Here is a 17,514-nt window from a genome sequence, read left to right on the forward strand (position 1 = left end):
ACAAAAAAAGCGCACAAATAAGCTGCTGTGATGCGTCTGTCTGTGCTTTTTGGAAAAAAAAAAAGAAGAAAAGCATGAGAGCATTTGCTCTGTTTAAAAAGGCTCAGCGCTGTCATTTATTTGTATTGTCTCCAGTAATTTTCAGTGTTGTGTGATCTGATGATCACCACCCACTTAGAAATGATAGGCAAGATGCTTACTCTGTTTTGCGCTCTTCCCTCTCTGCGGAGAGCAGGTGAAATGTTTAACAGGAATTAAGTACACTATTCAGTCACTGGCATCACCTCGGGGTGTGGGGTAATGGGGGGTAAGAAGAACCCTTTAATATCGATATGCATAATATTAATTTTTAAAATTATTTTTAATCTTTACAAGGGAGAGTGTAAGCTTGATAATGTATCTGATTTATTTACTTTCCTCCAAAGTTTCAACTTTTGAATGTTCCTTGAACTCCGACCTTTACTAAATAGCAGCATCATAAAAGTCTTGAAATTGCATAATGCTGTGCCACCCAAACATTAAAACAGGCTACCATCTGCACACTTCCTGCATGCGCTCCTACATGTTTGCACCGTATTTTTAAATGGAGGTGAAATTATAACAACCTAATGAATATTATCTACAAGACAATATAATTAAATTTTCTCATAATCTCCGACAAGATGTTCAACTTGACTCTTGCAAATTAAATATATATTTATTTACATATATCATGTGTCTTTTGAAGCATTGCGACTTAAAGACATAAATCCTTTTTATTTTTTTGTTTTTTGTGTTTTTTTTATTTTTTTGCTCCTGGCTTACTCTTCTCTTCCTCACTCGGTTGATCTGATTATTTTTCCCTTCACATTTTGTCCCAATAGCAAATTACCAATTCTATGAATTGCAAAGCAGCCTCAGAGACGCTGAAGGGGTAGAGAGAGGAGGGAGAGGAGGTGGTGGTGGTGGGGATGCAAAGATTGAAAGGGATCTTTGCAAACACAATCACGTTCTTAAATGGAAATGCGGGGCTTTAAACAAATCTTACATCTCTCCTCTTCCATTCGCCCAAAACTCTGCAATCAGGCGCATGTTCCGCTGCCTCTAAAAGGAGCTGCTTTTTTTGGGGAAGGTCCCATTTTAATCATTCACCTAAAAGCTATGTTGTTTTTTTCTTTAGCCTTTTTTATGTCAGCCCCATGCGACTGTTCTTTTTTTCTGTTTACAGGAGTTACTCGGCTCTGCTGTTCATTTTAATCCGGAGCTTCATGACTAAACGGTAAGTTGTCTCTTTTCTGCTGTGGATGCGTCCTCGCTTTACCCTTGTCTCCTACATTAACTGTGTAGAGTGCATCTGCGAATGTGTGTGTGAGGGTGTGTGTGTGTGTGCAAAACGTTGGCCGGGTCACAGGTGCTCGTCATCATCTCCTGAAAGGCGTGGGTTTTTTTTTTGCCCACGCATCCTTTACAGACATTTACTGGAATATGAGAGACACTTCATGTATCTTTTCGCGTTTTACGCAAATTATAAATTGCTACCTAGAATCGTTATCCTTACAGACATAGGTCATGCGCTTACTTTGCTGCACAGTCCACTTTAAAACCAACTGAAAGTGTCAATTTGTGATTTTTTTAATGGAATAAAATAAAGGTAAAAAGCCTTAAATATAGCACAATCAGCTGTTAAAAAACAGAAATAATGTAAAATATTTCCAAACGTTCATATTTTGTGATTTTTAAAACAGCAAACTTAAGAGTTTGTGCGTAAAAACCCCTAAGGGACCTTCCGAGTTCCTTTCTCTGAGGGACCCACAGCTTCACGCAGCTCTCAGTTAATAAAGACGCGTTTGCCATTCATCCACTCTTGTCTCCTCTAGTCTATAAAAAGCGCCGGTTTCTGCCACACAGACCCAGACTTGTGCTTTGCCATGCCAGTGACGGGCTGCTGGAAAAGAGAAAAGCTCCAGATGCTTTGGGCCCTTTTTGCAGAGGAAAGAATACGGCCTTGTTGTTGTGCTGAGGTGCATTTTTGCCAGGACGCACAAGGTTTCCATGGTGCGCCCGATGAAAAGGGATCACACAGAACTCAGCTGTGAAGGGACGGGCCGCACAGGGAAAAGAAGGCTACAAATGAGCGCGATATGATGGGTTCAAAAAAAAAAAAAAAGAGTGAATAAAGGATGAAAATACTGAGCGCTCTGAGTGTGAACCGCGGAGATGAGTGTTGAGGAAGTTGGGTGACCTCCTTGAGGAATAATAAGTATCCTTTGTATCTGTATGACATCACGATTTTTGATTTAGTCGTTACTTTTTATTCAGATTTTCCCTGTGCCACAGATGTAGGAATTAGTTAGTAGAAGATAGCTGTGTGATTCTGGAAATTTATTGTTATTATAATGCAAATGTTTTACAGGTTTCTGCAATTTATAGTTTGTATTTCAAAAAAGCTTATTTTTCGTTGTCGTATTAATGTCATCACAGATTCTGACATATTCAGTTATTTAAAAATAACATAGAGAGGTAGGAATCAATCTTGAAACAAAATACCACCTTTATTCAAAATGTACAGCTTTTAAACCCTCAATAAGCTTAAATATTTGTCCACTGACATAACTAAAGGAGTTCCCCATAGTTATGGCATATTTTGGCTCTTTTCTGGAGTGCCCTTTTCACAATATAAATTCAATTATGTACCTTTTTTACTTGCATAAGGCAAAACTAAGAAGGATGCACAAATGGGAATTACCTGAAAAGAGGCCAGGAATGTGGACAGTAACAATTTGCCAGAATATATCGCCACAGGTGAACCTTATCAGAACATATCTGAGAAGGCACCTTCTCCTACAGGAACAGGGCCTGCCAGGAAGCTTCTGTTTTCCAGTCATTCTTGAGCCTCAGTTGGCTCCATGAATGTAGCTCAGATTTACTGAAACAGCAGCATCCAATTTCTGAAATTCAAATATGATTTTTTAAATTTGGTGTAGGCCTACAACCCATCAATCCCCCCTTAATCTGGTCACTACTTCTCTAAACTTTCTGTAGGGGTCCTTGGACTCAGCTTCAAAGTAGATCGATCATACTTTTTCTTAAGTCCATGGGGGGAATTTGGGGCAGCAGCAGGAGTGTGTTTACATTTTAAAATTCATGTGATGTACCTCCTGCAGTGAGTAGAATAATATTCCAAGTTGTTCAATCAGATAATTGTATTTTGTTTTCACTTTTTTTTTTGACAGACATGCGTAATAGGCACTAAATATGCAATCGGCAAAAGAAAAAGCTGCCGGTTGGCCATCCATTTTCAACATTAAATCTTCTCTTTCTTTTCAGGTAACTTTTTCCCTCTTTCTTTTTTGGCTAATGAACTTGGGCTACTCTGCCAGCATCCCCTTGAGAATGCAACTAAAGAAGCGGAGGGAGGGGGGCTTCTCTTGTGCTAAAAGGTGCGAGATTCTTCCTCTATCTCCCGGCTAATTAGGCGGGGTCTGAACACGCCAGAATGAATATTCATGAAAAGTACCAATGTGCAATTAGGAGAGGAGAGAGTTCCCAACTTCAATCCCAAAACAACGCAAGGCTTGCGGTGGAAGCGGGCTAGAGTTCCCTCCTCCTGCTCCATGTGTCTTTACTGCTGGAGCACTCTTTGAGCCCTCAACTTGTACTCGCAGAGCTTATCAGCCCGTCTCCGAAGCCCCCTCCTCTCCAAAGCAGTCACCATCAAGTGTTTGGACCACTTCATTTGAATCTCCATGTTGAGAATAACAGCTAATCCAATTAGATTTGTCAGGGACTTCTAAGGTGGCCTGAACACAAAGTTTTTTTTTCTGTTATTAAAGCTATTTTAAGGTCTTTGAGTTCAAGTTTTTACACCTTAAATTCAAATTAAATGCATTTTTTTTTTAGAAAAAATACTGTAACTGCACTTTAGATGTAAAATTCTAAAAACTCTTAACTGAGCCAGCATGGGCAGAAGACGGAAAACAACAACAAATATTCATTAAATGAAAAGGGCTGGGTGGCGCCTGTGTACAGCAGCCTTGCTTCTGTCAGCGAGCCCCAGGGAACCCGTGGCTACGATTTAGCTTGCCACAGTGTGTGCATGAATGGGTGAATGTTTAAAGTGTAAAGCGCTTTGGTCAAGCCTCCTGACCTGACCAAAGCATTACATGAGTACAGGCCATTTACTATTTTTTAAATAGTTAAAGCAATGTAAGAAATTAAAAAATCATCAGTTGGAGCAATAAATATGTGTTATTAGCTGAATCATCAGCAAATCAAAATAGAGAGGAAGTAAGCTAATGCAAGCCTTGCTTTGGCCCATTATTAGCTGAGGTATCTGATGCTGCAAATGTCCTCTGAAGAATATGCCAGGTATTTACCATTGTAGCCAAATGCGGTGAGGGAAATGTTGAAATGTTGCTAAAGCAGCCACGTCCAAATTCGATTCTCGAGGGCTGCTCGCCTACAGGTTTTCAATATTTCTTGGCTTCATTAAAGCTGATTCTGATGACCGCAGTTCAGCAAAATCCTGTTAATCAGCTGTCTGTGTTGAAGCAGAGAATCCTCTAAAAACCTGCAGGACAGCAGCTCTCAAGGACCGAGTTTGGAGATGTCTGTGCTAAAGACTTACATCAGCTTTCTTAAATGTAGTTGTCCCTCTTCTTGGCAAAAAACAAACTAAATAACAAAACAAAAACAGTTGGCATTGTCTAAAAGCATGCTGAATATGTAACTTTCGATGAGCTGGGATAGTCGGCTAAAATACAATACCGTAAAATTTGAAAGGCTCTTAGCAAAAAGGTTATTTCACCAAACCGATATTCTATCATATGAAACAAATGTACTTTGCTTAGACATCTAGAATTTAACTTTGTGTTCCAAATAAAAAAGTAAATTATCTGTTATATAGCTCCATCATTTCAAATAAAATGACATACAGACAGATTTACTGACACTCCAGATACACAAGTACAGTAATACTTGTGTATCTGGAGTTAAAAGAATGTAATCTTTCTAGTCTGTGTTATTTAAAACAGGTCAATTTATACAAACTTACAAAAATATTAAATTAATAAATCAACTATAGCACTGTTTACATTTTAAGCCACATAATAAGATACTTTCTAATGTTAATTTTTTAAAACACTGAGCATAAAAGATTTTGAGGAAAAGATGGAACTGGAAAACGACTGCTCATCAAAAGCAGGCAATGACATTTACAACACAGGCTTTCTAAATATTATCATTATACCTCTTGATATCTGTGAGTTTGATTTAATTTGTTTTAATGTCTCAGTGTTTTGTTGTGCACTGAATTTAATTCACCTGTTGATTCATATGAGGAAAGAAATATTACTAATTCGACTAGGGAAAATATGGATCAAGTCTGCGTAGTAAAATAAAGCGCTCATCATAAAACACAAAAACTTGTCATCACAAATAAGCTATGTGGAGAATAAACTGCCATTTACTTTGTAGGTTCTACATAGAGGTACATCAATCAGGCTTTTTTGCTGATAAAACTTTGCAATCTTTGTTTGAGGTTTTACCTGTTGATTCTAATAGACCTGTTTTGGACTATCAGATAAAAGAGAAAATATGCAATCTCTGTATAATTGATTGGTGCAAGCAAATTTATCAAAAGGGGGTTGCATATCACTCGTTGTTCTGGATTTTAGCCAGAAATCAGATAAAGTCTGCACTTTTAGTCAGTTTGTATCAACATGCCACTATTTCAAATCCTTTAAATTGCCAAATGGCCTCAGAGAATATAGAGCCTCAGTCTACCTGTCTGTGTCATGCCAGTCTAAGCCTCAGCCCATGCGCCTGGCTGGCTGTTCGCCTGCCCACCGAGGACCCCCAATCCTCTGCTTTGAATTCAAGTTGATTCTTATCAACGACCCCCCTCCTGGCCCGGCGCGTTTGCCTCTCGCCTCCATAAAGACGTGTTTATGTATGTATGTATGTGCGGAGAAGAGCACGAGGAGGTTTTTCAAGGGTTGGGGGGGAGATAAGCAGAGGAATTTGAGGCCGGTGAATATGGATGGGGTCCCTGCTTTCAGAAAGCACTGCTGATAGAGAGGTAAACAGCTCCTGGCCAAGAGAAGGAAGGTGAGGGGTAGGAGGTGGAGGGATATGTTTGATGCATGCACCGGCACACATCTGGGGCTCTAACTCCCTTTCTTTCTCTCCCTTTCATTCATTCTTGATCACCAAGAGCTGTCTGTCATTATTTTGTTGTTGCAGCCTTTTGGACCATCTTGTGGATTTAGATGAAGTCGGGTGTTTGCAAATCAGAATAATGGCTCAGTACTTGCAAGCTTCCTACTTTGAAGATTTTATAAAAGAAGAACATGTAATCTGTACAGTTAAAGATATCAGATCCGTTGTTTATTCTAATCATACATGTCCTTCTCTGTCTGGATCCCACTTCCAGGGGTTATCTTTATGTCCCTTTCCCTCTTGGCACTAAAAGGCAGTTGGCAGAAATTAGATCCAAACCAGGATTTACTTGGGGGACTTTGAAGCTCCGGAAGTTCATGACTTTTCAACTGACATCTCATGATATTTTAAACATTTGAGCTTTAAATATTTAACATGACGGGAATGGCAACGTTTACATCCATAAATAAATCATTAGAGGTTAAATGTTGACAAAAATTAATAGAAAAGCTGATAGTTTGTTGCTTTGTCTGTATCTTTAGCACCTTGTTAAGACATGTTTTGCCCTTTTTTGCCCTTTCAGCTGTCAGAACCGGGAACAGAAGGACCCGGTATTCAGGCAAGACAGACAGGTGGATTACACAAAAGTATTTATTTAAAACCGACGGATCGGGATAGCAGTGGCGAGGGCGTTTGAGGCAGGAAACTTTGAAGAGAGGAAACATAGGTTAGTGACCACATAAATCTAATGGAGGACGATTATGAACGTGAGTCACTAATATTGCTTATTAGTTCAGTCCGTGCTCGGAGAATGAGGTAGGAACCAACTGATGGCCGCCCAGAGTGTCCCAGATGCTGCAACCCCTGAGAACAAGCGCCTTAAATAGAGGCAGGAGCAGGTGGGTCAGATGAGCAGTGATGAGGAACCTGGGAGGTTTAGGCAGGTGAATAGAGTTAGCAATTAAGCCAGTCATCAGCACCAAGATCATGACATTACAATTTGCGATGTATCAACCACAACATACTGTAATCTATAGAGATCTTATGTAACAGAACAACACAAAAAGTGAATAATTGTGACATGGAAGGAAAAATAATATATTGTGTTGTTGTTCAAAAAGGTGACAGATAAAATTGGAATAAATGTGGCATGTAGATAGTTGTATCCCCATCTAGAATAAAACCTATATTTAAAGTTAATGACAATTAACAAGGACAAAAGTGAACTGATTAGTAAATAGTCTGCTTGCATCTCAGCATACATACAGTGAGCAAACAGCATCATATATATCAAGGCATGGAGCTGACAAGGCTCTGTATTAAGTTTTGGAGAGGTTTAAGCTGTTTTAAGGTTATTTAAAAATATCTTAACCTCTGCATATCTAAAAAATGCACAGTTTAATCTGTGATATGAAAATGGTGGGATAGGCTGAGCAAAGAACAAAACCAGCAAGAGATGTGTGGCTATTATAACTCATGGGGAGATTCAGTGATCAAGGTTCCCACAAAAAAGGAAGAAAGGTACTCTAGTCAAAGAAGACCAAAGGTTCACCTTTTGGCCCACATAAAATATTTTCTAGTAAAAAAAAAACACGCAAAAAAATGCCTAAGACTAAAACTAGAAAACTGATAATACAAGGGAAATGTTACAAGGGAAATGTACAGGTGCTGGTCATAAAATTAGAATATCATGAAAAAGTAGATTGATTTCAGTAATTCCATTTAAAAAGTGAAACTTGTATATTATATTCATACATTACATACAAACTCATATATTTCAGATGTTTATTTTGTTTAATTTTGATGATTACAAATGACAACAAATGAAAATCTCAAATTCATCATATCAGAAAATTAGAATATTACTGAAGACCAATAAAAACAAAGGATTTATAGAAATGTTGGCCAACTGAAAAGTATGAACATGAAAAGTATGAGCATGTACAGCACTCAGTATTTAGTTGGGCCTCCTTTGGCCTGTATTACTGCAGCAATGCGGCGTGGCATGGAGTCGATCAGTCTGTGGCACTGCTCAGGTGTTATGATAGCCCAGGTTGCTCTAATAGTGGCTTTTAGCTCTTCTGAATTGTTGGGTCTGGTGTATTGCATCTTCTTCTTCACAATACCCCATAGATTTTCTATGGGGTTAAGGTCAGGAGAGTTTGCTGGCCAATTAAGAACAGGGATACCATGGTCCTTCAACCAGGTACTGGTAGCTTTGGCACTGTGTGCAGGTGCCAAGTCCTGTTGGAAAAAAGGAAATCTGCATCTCCAAAAAGTTGGTCAGCTGCAGGAAGCATGAAGTGCTCTAAAACTTCCTGGTATGTGGCTGCGTTGACCCTGGACCTCAGAAAACACAATGGACCAACACCAGCAGATGACATGGCACCCCAAACCATCACTGACTGTGGAAACTTTACACTGGACTTCAAGCAACGTGGATGAAGTGCCTCTCTTCTTTTCCTCCAGACTCTGGGACCTTAATTTCCAAAGGAAATGCAAAATTTACTTTCATCAGAGAACATGACTTTGGACCACTCACCAGCAGTCCAGTCCTGTTTCTCTTTAGCCCAGGCAAGACGCTTCTGACGCTGTCTGTGGTTCAAGAGTGGCTTGACACAAGGAATGCGACAGCAGAAACCCATGTCTTTCATACGTCTGTGTGTGGTGGTTCTTGAAGCACTCACTCCAGCTGCAGTCCACTCTTTGTGAATCTCCCCCACATTTTTGAATGGGTTTTGTTTCACAATCCTCTCCAGGGTGCGGTTATCTCTCTTGCTTGTACACTTTTTTCGACCACATCTTTTCCTTCCCTTCGCCTCTCTATTAATGTGCTTGGACACTGAGCTCTGTGAACAGCCAGCCTCTTTAGCGATGACCTTTTGTGTCTTGCCCTCCTTGTGCAAGGTGTCGATGGTCGTCTTTTGGACAACTGTCAAGTCAGCAGTCTTCCCCATGATTGTGTAGCCTATAGAACTAGACTGAAAGACCATTTAAAGGCTTTTGCAGGTGGTTTGAGTTAATTAGCTGATTAGAGTGTGGCACCAGGGGCCATCAATTTTGAACCTTTTCACAATATTCTAATTTTCTGATATGATGAATTTGAGATTTTCATTTGTTGTCATTTGTAATCATCAAAATTAAACAAAATAAACATCTGAAATATATGAGTTTGTATGTAATGTATGAATATAATATACAAGTTTCACTTTTTAAATGGAATTACTGAAATCAATCTACTTTTTCATGATATTCTAATTTTATGACCAGCACCTGTATCTCCCTGCAGCACATGTGTTTGTTTGTCTCTCAAAAATACCCAAATTATTGATTTAAGTTTATATATCTGCTGATACCACTTGGATAAACTAAGGAGATGCTTAGTTTACTTGTGAACTGGATCACCTCTTAGTTAAGAAGTTGTTACTAAGCCATAGGACTCTCCGTCAAAAACCATGTTTAACATCATTTCTCCTCAATTCCTGTGCAAACATCCATGAGTCAAAATGCTCATGTGTGACATCTAAACATATCAATTCAGCAGGAGATGTCAGAATACATAATTTTTGATGCCCTACAAAACTGAATGAATAATAAAACAAACTTTAACTGTAGGAAACAAAATTTTTAAAGGTTTTAAACTGTATTTAGATCTTTGTTACTGTATTGCTAATATATTAACAAAAATATGCTTTAAGGTAGTTGTTCAAAGGTAACTTCAAGCAAGCTGATCTTCCAACATATTCTGAACGTGATGATTGATTAGTCTCTGCAGGTTTTTTTCTTTTATTCCAAAAGTATTTTTTTATTTAGCACTTTCATTTTCACTGGCATCATTCAACAGAACACATCCAACTAAATACGCTGCAAAAAATGTAAATTTAAGTAGGTCTATTTTTCATAAAATAAGTGCATTTTTTTAATGGGGGAGGTAAGTGACACACTTTGCCAATAAAATAAAACAATTTATCTAAAAAAAAAAAAAAAAAAAAAACTTCAGTTAATTATTTCAAGTGCTTAATTTCTAACTATTTTATCTTAAGGGTAAAATGCTCATTCCATTGGCAAATCATCCTATTTTCCCACTTAAAATAAGGGTAAATACACTTATTTTACTCATTTTCTGAACCTTTTTGCAGTGTATAGATTGAAAGGAGTAATATTTCTAATAATTTCTAATTCTATTTGTTATGTCCACAAACCACATATAACATACTGTTCAGTGGTCACTGTCCAATACAAAATGTATTTGTGGAATACATGACTCTAAGTGTTTCCCCATAAAAAGCCAGTTTTTAAGAGGTAGAAAATCATTCTCCTTTGCTGTTTTGTTCCACACACAAACAATTGAGATGTCTTTCCCCCTGCAGACATTTAGGTTTAAGGGCTAAGAACAAGGGGGAAAGAGGTGAATGGGACTTAGCCCCTATTTTCTTCTTCTTTTATCAGTAAAGTCCAGGACACTGATTACCTTTTTCTGCCTTCTTGTCTCCTGACAGACCTCACAGTGCTGAGCTGCTTGCCAGCATGGAGGCCGCGACCCCAGACGGATGCCTCAGGAGTGAGTGAATGTGTCTTTTACACATTGCCACAGCTTGTTAATGTGTGTCCAAATATCCAGACATAAAATAGGAAGCTTTTCATTTTCATTAATCTTAGTTAAAATCAACTGTATTCTGCTTTCCATCAGCCTGATTTTATGATTTCTGGTTTGTGTGTTTTTATCCTCTGGGTCACAGTGGTACACTTTTTCTTCCTTAAACAGTGACTAAACTTAACTTTATTTAAAGATGGATATATTTTTTGCTGCACTCTTGATGCAGACGTACGCCCTCTTTGGCCCTGACTTTCCTTTGGGGCGACCACTTACGTTTACTCCACTCGACTGCTCTCTTGGCCACAACTCAAACACAGCTTTGCTTTCTCAAACACACACACCCTAAACACGCACACTCAGGAGAACTTCCACACTAAGGCCCTACCGCAAAGTTATTAATGAGCTGTTTAATTTTAATTAGATAGTAATTCATGTTAATGCCTGCTTAATGGAGCCAAATAATTCCCCTCGGTCACTCGGGGTCTTTATGCTTCATTTACCAGCCCCTGCAGTTTTTCTCCAGCTTTTGTTTTTTATTTAAAAATTTCAAGTATTTCTTATTTATTCATTTCTTTGAAGCAGTGATGAAAATATTAAATAGTCAAAAATTGTAACATATGGGGTGAGTAAAGTGTGAGTCTTTTGAGAGCAAGAACCAGAAACCATATGTTTGTGCTCATTTTATTTTAAATTGAAATCAGTTCAGCGCTGATTAGAGAAAAACAAACAGGCTCTCAAACAAATGTATAATTATAACTATCCATTCTTACATTTGATCAATGTGAAGTGCTTATCATGATTATTTAAGGTATTAGTCGTCTGTGTTGGCATTAAACAACTACTAAAAGTGTTTTTAACTTTTAGTCCAGGTAAGATATCAACGTAGCACATTCCCTGCCCTTGTTATTTACATCTTTGCTTGCACTCCCCTCCACCAGTATAATAAACAAGATATCACAGCTGTGACTATAGCATTTTGTAACCTCCTTGTGTGTGCGATAGAGATGTACATTATTTAAAAAAATAGCTATTTTGTTCTGATCTGTAGGATTTCCATTTTCCACCTGTTCCAAAGTTTTTCCCTGCTTCTTATAAAACCAAATCTGTGAACTGCTAATTTAAAAAGAGCAGGTGGGCCCTCAAGTTCCATTTTTTATTTTTTTTTTGCATGCATTTTGCATGAAGTACTTTAGATAAACAGTATAGTTCCGACATTTGCTGTTGTTCCACTTACTATTTACCAAACCTTTGTGAACTTCTGGTCCAGATCAGAAATCTCCTAAAAAGATTTTCCTAAAAAAAGGCTTTTTTTATTCATCCACCACAGAGGATCAGACATAAGGCTTCACAGGTGTGACCGCAGCAGCTCAAACCTTTTGTGTATGCATGCGTAAGAAGCACAGTTCCGTCTAAGAGACTTGCTTCTAAGAGACCACTAAGCTGAGTGGCAGAATTGAGTTAGTAGCTGCAGACAGACTTTTATTTGTGGATTGACCAGTCTGTGTGCTGCCCGGCTGGGGTCACTGAGGAGACAGTGAGGTCCCAAGGCCCCAGCTGTAATTTTAGCCACTAATTTTACCCAAAGTGAAGTTGTAAGAGAAAATAAAAATGTGGCTGAAAAACGCAAACAGGCCTTTATTACTATAATGAAAAACAGCCATAAAGTTGGTAATAAATAGATTATTGTTTAAGTTGTGTTATGTTAACTACATAAAGGTAGATCTTTACTGGGGTCATAAAGAATTTGTACAATGGAAAATGCTTTGAGAAGAGAGGAAGTTCTTCTGCAATATCTCCCTTCCTTCACATGTTTGATGATTATAAATTCACTTTTTACCTGTTCCAGCCAATTCTATGCTCCCCATGCAATTCAGTATGGGGGGGGGGCAGCAAAAGCCCATTTTACTGTTTTAGCGGGTTAGCCCATCTCTCCACCACTCCCCTCGCCTCCATGTCTCCTCCTCATGTTCTCGGCTCACAGCAGGTGCTCCTCCTCAGCTAACATTTGTTATCTCTAATCCTGCAGGTTCTGCGCACAAAAAGAGCGTAGTAAACTCTCTCTCAAACCTAATCCCACCACTCCTTTTTTGATGGCACTCCCCCTCGCCCTCCTCTTTTCTCCCTTCACTATCGCTCTTTTAGACTACGGAGGGGGGGGCCCTCCACTTCTGTGATTGCCACATAGCTTTTTATCACTGCGGCCTTCAATTTTGGGGGGCAGCTGTTGGTAGTGGGGGTTTTCTTTTTTTGCAGTTCTTTATACCTCTGATTCCAGCTCTCTTTTTTCTTTCTCCTCCTTTTTGTCCCCCTTCTCCTTCTCTCTCTCTCTCTCTCTGTATCATTTACAGTCATTTTCTGGCAATTAAAATGGAGCGCTGCTGCAGGATTTTCGCCTGCAGTGCAACACTACAGTGCTGATGAATAATTCTTCACCCAGCAAACTGGAAAGCTAGCCTTTCTTTCATGTCGGCCCTTTGTTGATTTACCATTAAAACTTACTGCACCGTGCTACGAGTGGAGGACCCAGCTCTGTGGGAGCTGGCAAAAAGTAAAAATGAGGATGAAGCAGATACGAGTACATGTGCTCCAGGGTCTTTTTCCACAGCCTAAAGTGAGGAAGCCTCTCAGTTACATGTGTGTGTTGTCAGTGTTTGTGTTTACAGTTTAGATTTATGGTACACAGGGCCTCTATATTTATGTCCACTGCCTTTTTCTGTACTACTTACAGTTTATGTTAATTTTTCTTATCAGTGTTTTTCATTACGGGGCCTTGCTGCATTGTGTGAGTGATTAGACGGCCATTTATCTCTGTCCCCCCCCCCCAAAGCCCCCCATCCCACCGCGTGCCGCCCATACACACACGCACACCCACACTACCACACACACACCAAGTATGAGCAGTGACGGATGTGTGGTGACGGAGTGAGTGGGGTGCTCCGGCTGCAGAGGCTGAGTGTTGTTGGCAGTATGTTAAATGAAGTGGGTGTCCAGGCCAGGAAAGCTCCAGGCTGTTTTCTGTTCTCAGTTCTTAAGAGAAGACTCATCAATACTTTAAAGATTTTTGTTTGATTTACTTTTGGTGGCCCAGAAGACAAAAATTTTGGCTAATCAAATACTAAAAGTAAATGCCATGATAGGGATGCTAAAAATTGTACAAACATCCTAAAATGTATGGGTCTGATTGTAAATCAGCTGAATAAACCAGGAGTGATATAGTATTTAACTTACGGCATATTTATTGGTTATCCATTCTAGAACTTTAAATACAATTTAAAGTCTTTTCGACTTAACTCACAAATAACTGCGCTCAGTTTTCTACCCCACAAATAAACCTGTGACTGAATAACACTTAAAGTTTGTATTTTTTGACTATCCATATAAGGGAATTTAACAAGCAAATCACTAATTCCCCATTGACTCGTGAATCCACCTGTAAAGTGCAAATGGTGTGTCTAAACCCTTCCTCTTGGTGTACTAGATTAGGAGTGTGTGCCATTGCTTTTCTTTCGTTCTTTAAAACTTTCTATGTACTTAAAAATGTTTTATTTGGAATAAGCTAACATTGGAAAGCTTAAATACATTCATACTACAAATTAGTTAAAGGGAATATAGAAAGATAAAAATTTTAGAAAAATGTATATACATATGCATGTCCATTGTTACACTCTGCACCAGGGCACCCTAATTGGAGGTTAATGATTAATTTTGGAGTCATATTTTCCTACATATGCAGAATACCCTGGAAAAGGAGGAAGCTGGACAAACTCAGCTTGGGAAATAAAGTCTGTTCTCTGCCGCTATTGTTGATACGGCTTCCTGTAGCTGTGGTTTTAAGTTTTGCAGTGCCTGTTGTGCTGGAAATTCGCAATTGGGAGTGTGAGAGTGCGGCCAGTGGTGGACACTGGCAGGAAGGAATGCTGTCAAGCTGAAGAAGTCCTGCTGAACATGTTTGGCTTGAGGGTATTGAGAGACTAAGTGTAAGCAGCAAGGTTTTGAGGGATGGATGTAGTTCAATTCTAAGTACTTAGGTCTCTGGATGTTGTCAGGCTGTTGTGGCTAACATGCCTCTTCAACATAGTGTGGATGTTTGGGAAATATCCTTGGACTAGCAGACTGGGATGGTGGTTCCCCTGCATAAGCAGGGGGACTGGAGGGTGTGCTCCAACCATAAGAGTCACTTATTAGTCTCTCCGGAAAGGCTTATGCCAGGGTGCTGATAAGGAGAGTCCAGCTGACTGTTGAATCTTGGCGTAGCTTGGTTTTCATCTTTGGTGGTTTTGGGGGGGGCTCGATTGGAGGAAGATGGCTTGTCCCCGTCAGACTGGAGAAGAGTTACAGCCTCAAGTGGAGGAGTTCAAGTATCTTCAGTTGCTGTTCACAAATGAGGGGAGAATGGAGTGGGAGATTGTTAGACGGATCGGTGCGACTGCTGCTATAATGTGGATGCTGCACTGTTCTATTCTGGTGATGAAGAGAGAGCTGAGAGAAAAGACAAAGCTCTTGATTACCTGTTGGTCTTTGCTCCTACCCTCATCTATGGTCATGAAATCTGGATCATTACCAAAAGAATATGACCTGGGATACAAGCAACTGAAATTTGCTTTCTCCACGGGGTGGCTGGGCACTCCCTTAGAGATAGTGTGAGGAGCTTGGTGATCGGGGAGACGACACAAATAGCAGTCCCTCACCCGGGACTCTGGGAGCTCCTCGGATTTCCCAGAGTCCGGGGTGAGGGAAGTCTGAGAGTCCCTACATGGTCTTGGATAAAGCTAAAATGATGTGCACAAGTTTGAGGAGAAATCTATTTGCTGTGATTAACACTGCAATTACTTTACAGTTTTGAAACTAATGTTTTTTTTTGTAGTTTATTATATAAAACTGCGTCCAGAAATCACTTAACATAAAACCTGCAGATCCATTATTCCTCTCACCAGTAGGGTTTCTTTATTGATCTTCTAACTCATCTCCCTACATATATGTTATTTCCCCAGAAAGCATTTTTAAGTGCCCTGGGAATAAATGAAAATGTATTAAATGACTGGCTTGCCTTCATTCAAAAATGGATTAACAACATGAAAAAATGCTGAATGTCAACTGAAGAATACCCTTCAGAATATAAATTCAAACTGACAGCTATTGTCAGTTTAATAGAAGTGAGTTTTAGTTGGTTTTAATTTAATTGTATCTTTGTTTAAACGATTCAGTAGAAAACACAATCACCCCTAAAGTAAAAATACATAACAATGTCAAACTCTTACTCATCAATTGTACTTGAAGTCTTGGTGGCCATTTGGTATTTATGTGCTCTCCTGGTGGAACATTTACCGTGAATAAAATATAATGTTAAAGCTACAAAGGAAATTCAGCCTGATAAAAGTCGATCACCTACCTGAATGTCAAAACTTGTGCTTTTCTGATTTGAGACATGTAGGTTCAGGTTGGCCTCTGGTATCCTGAGTGTCACTGTCACCAGCTACTTTCTTATTAGTTTATTGTGCTTTAGGTGTGGTAGGGTTAGGGTTAGACTGAAAATAAGGTAGGCATATAATGTACCCAGTGAGTTCTTGATATGATCATAAAGAAGTGTAATAAGTAAAAATATTAAATTGGTTTGTTATGTTTCATAATGCCTCACTTTTCTGTTCAGCAGTTATTTTAACAGGAGACTCTTTAAATGTTTTCTACTCTCTGAATAACTGCCAAACTAGATGTTGATAATCTAATGTTATTATTCAACAGTTACTCAATACTCAAGTAGCCTTTTTACTGAATATTTATTAAAAAAATAAAACTGAAAGTAGTGCCACTCTTACTTGAGTACAATTTTTGTGTACTCTACCCACCTCTGCCAACATGGGAAGGAGTGTCTTCTTGTCATGTAGTTATCCCCCAGTCAGTTATTAGGATTTCAGTACACTGACCAGCAAATATGAACACACACTCAGTCCCACCGACTGACAGACACACACACACAGAGACACACCAACACACACACAAGCATGCAGCAAGTAAACAAACACTATTTTTCACACTGTCACACTCACATGGACACAGTCATGCACTGAAGAGATAATGGTGGCCAGAGGCGATCTCAGTGCGCTCCCTCTCTCTCCCCTGTGTCTCAGAGGCAGCGAGCGTGCTCCAGTCCTCACTGTCTGTTAGATTTGATCACCATCACCCAACTGCAACGGACAGCGCGCAGCTCAGCTCAGCTGACGGCTCATTGCAACACGTACACATGCACCCAAACACCAGAGGATATTACATGCAGTGTCTGACACCTCTAAATAAGTGTTTACTCTTTCTCTGTGTGTGGGTGAGAGAGTGTGTATCTGTGCATGTGTATTTGCCTTTTGCATTTCTTCCTCTATAGTTACCTTTCCATCTATGCCTCTGTATGTTTGTGTGTTTGTGAAACAGACACCAGCATGCCTCTGAAATGTATCCAAAATGATCATGAGCTATTTCTAGCTTCTACATGACTTTCTCCCTTATTAGCATAAAACGTGATTCCCTCATCTACAGCTGTTCATATGAACCAATAGCATGCTTATTACATGTTTAAGCAGGAAAGGAATTGATCTTTGTAACGATGAAGCAAAATAACAAATAAAAAAGATATTACATAAATTCTGTTGTAGATGTTTCATTTGCGTGAATGTTGTTTTCTTTAAATAAAAAAAGAGATAATGCATTGGGATAAAAAACATTGCATTTTTATTCATATTTCATTCATAATATTGCATATAACTTCAAATTATTAAACTGCACACAACGGG

General features: G+C 39.1%; 1 long non-coding RNA gene across 1 annotated transcript; it reads left to right on the forward strand.

Moving 5' to 3' along the window:
- Positions 1 to 791: 791 nt before the first annotated feature.
- LOC119793939 lies at positions 792 to 16,513 on the forward strand. Its single transcript, XR_005282157.1, has 3 exons — positions 792 to 1,258; positions 10,638 to 10,699; positions 13,084 to 16,513. It is a non-coding gene; the product is annotated as an uncharacterized LOC119793939 (long non-coding RNA).
- The last annotated feature ends 1,001 nt before the right edge of the window (positions 16,514 to 17,514 follow it).

Source organism: Cyprinodon tularosa, unplaced genomic scaffold (assembly GCF_016077235.1).
Source record: "Cyprinodon tularosa strain WSP-4 unplaced genomic scaffold, ASM1607723v1 ctg464, whole genome shotgun sequence".
Lineage (NCBI taxonomy): Eukaryota > Metazoa > Chordata > Actinopteri > Cyprinodontiformes > Cyprinodontidae > Cyprinodon > Cyprinodon tularosa.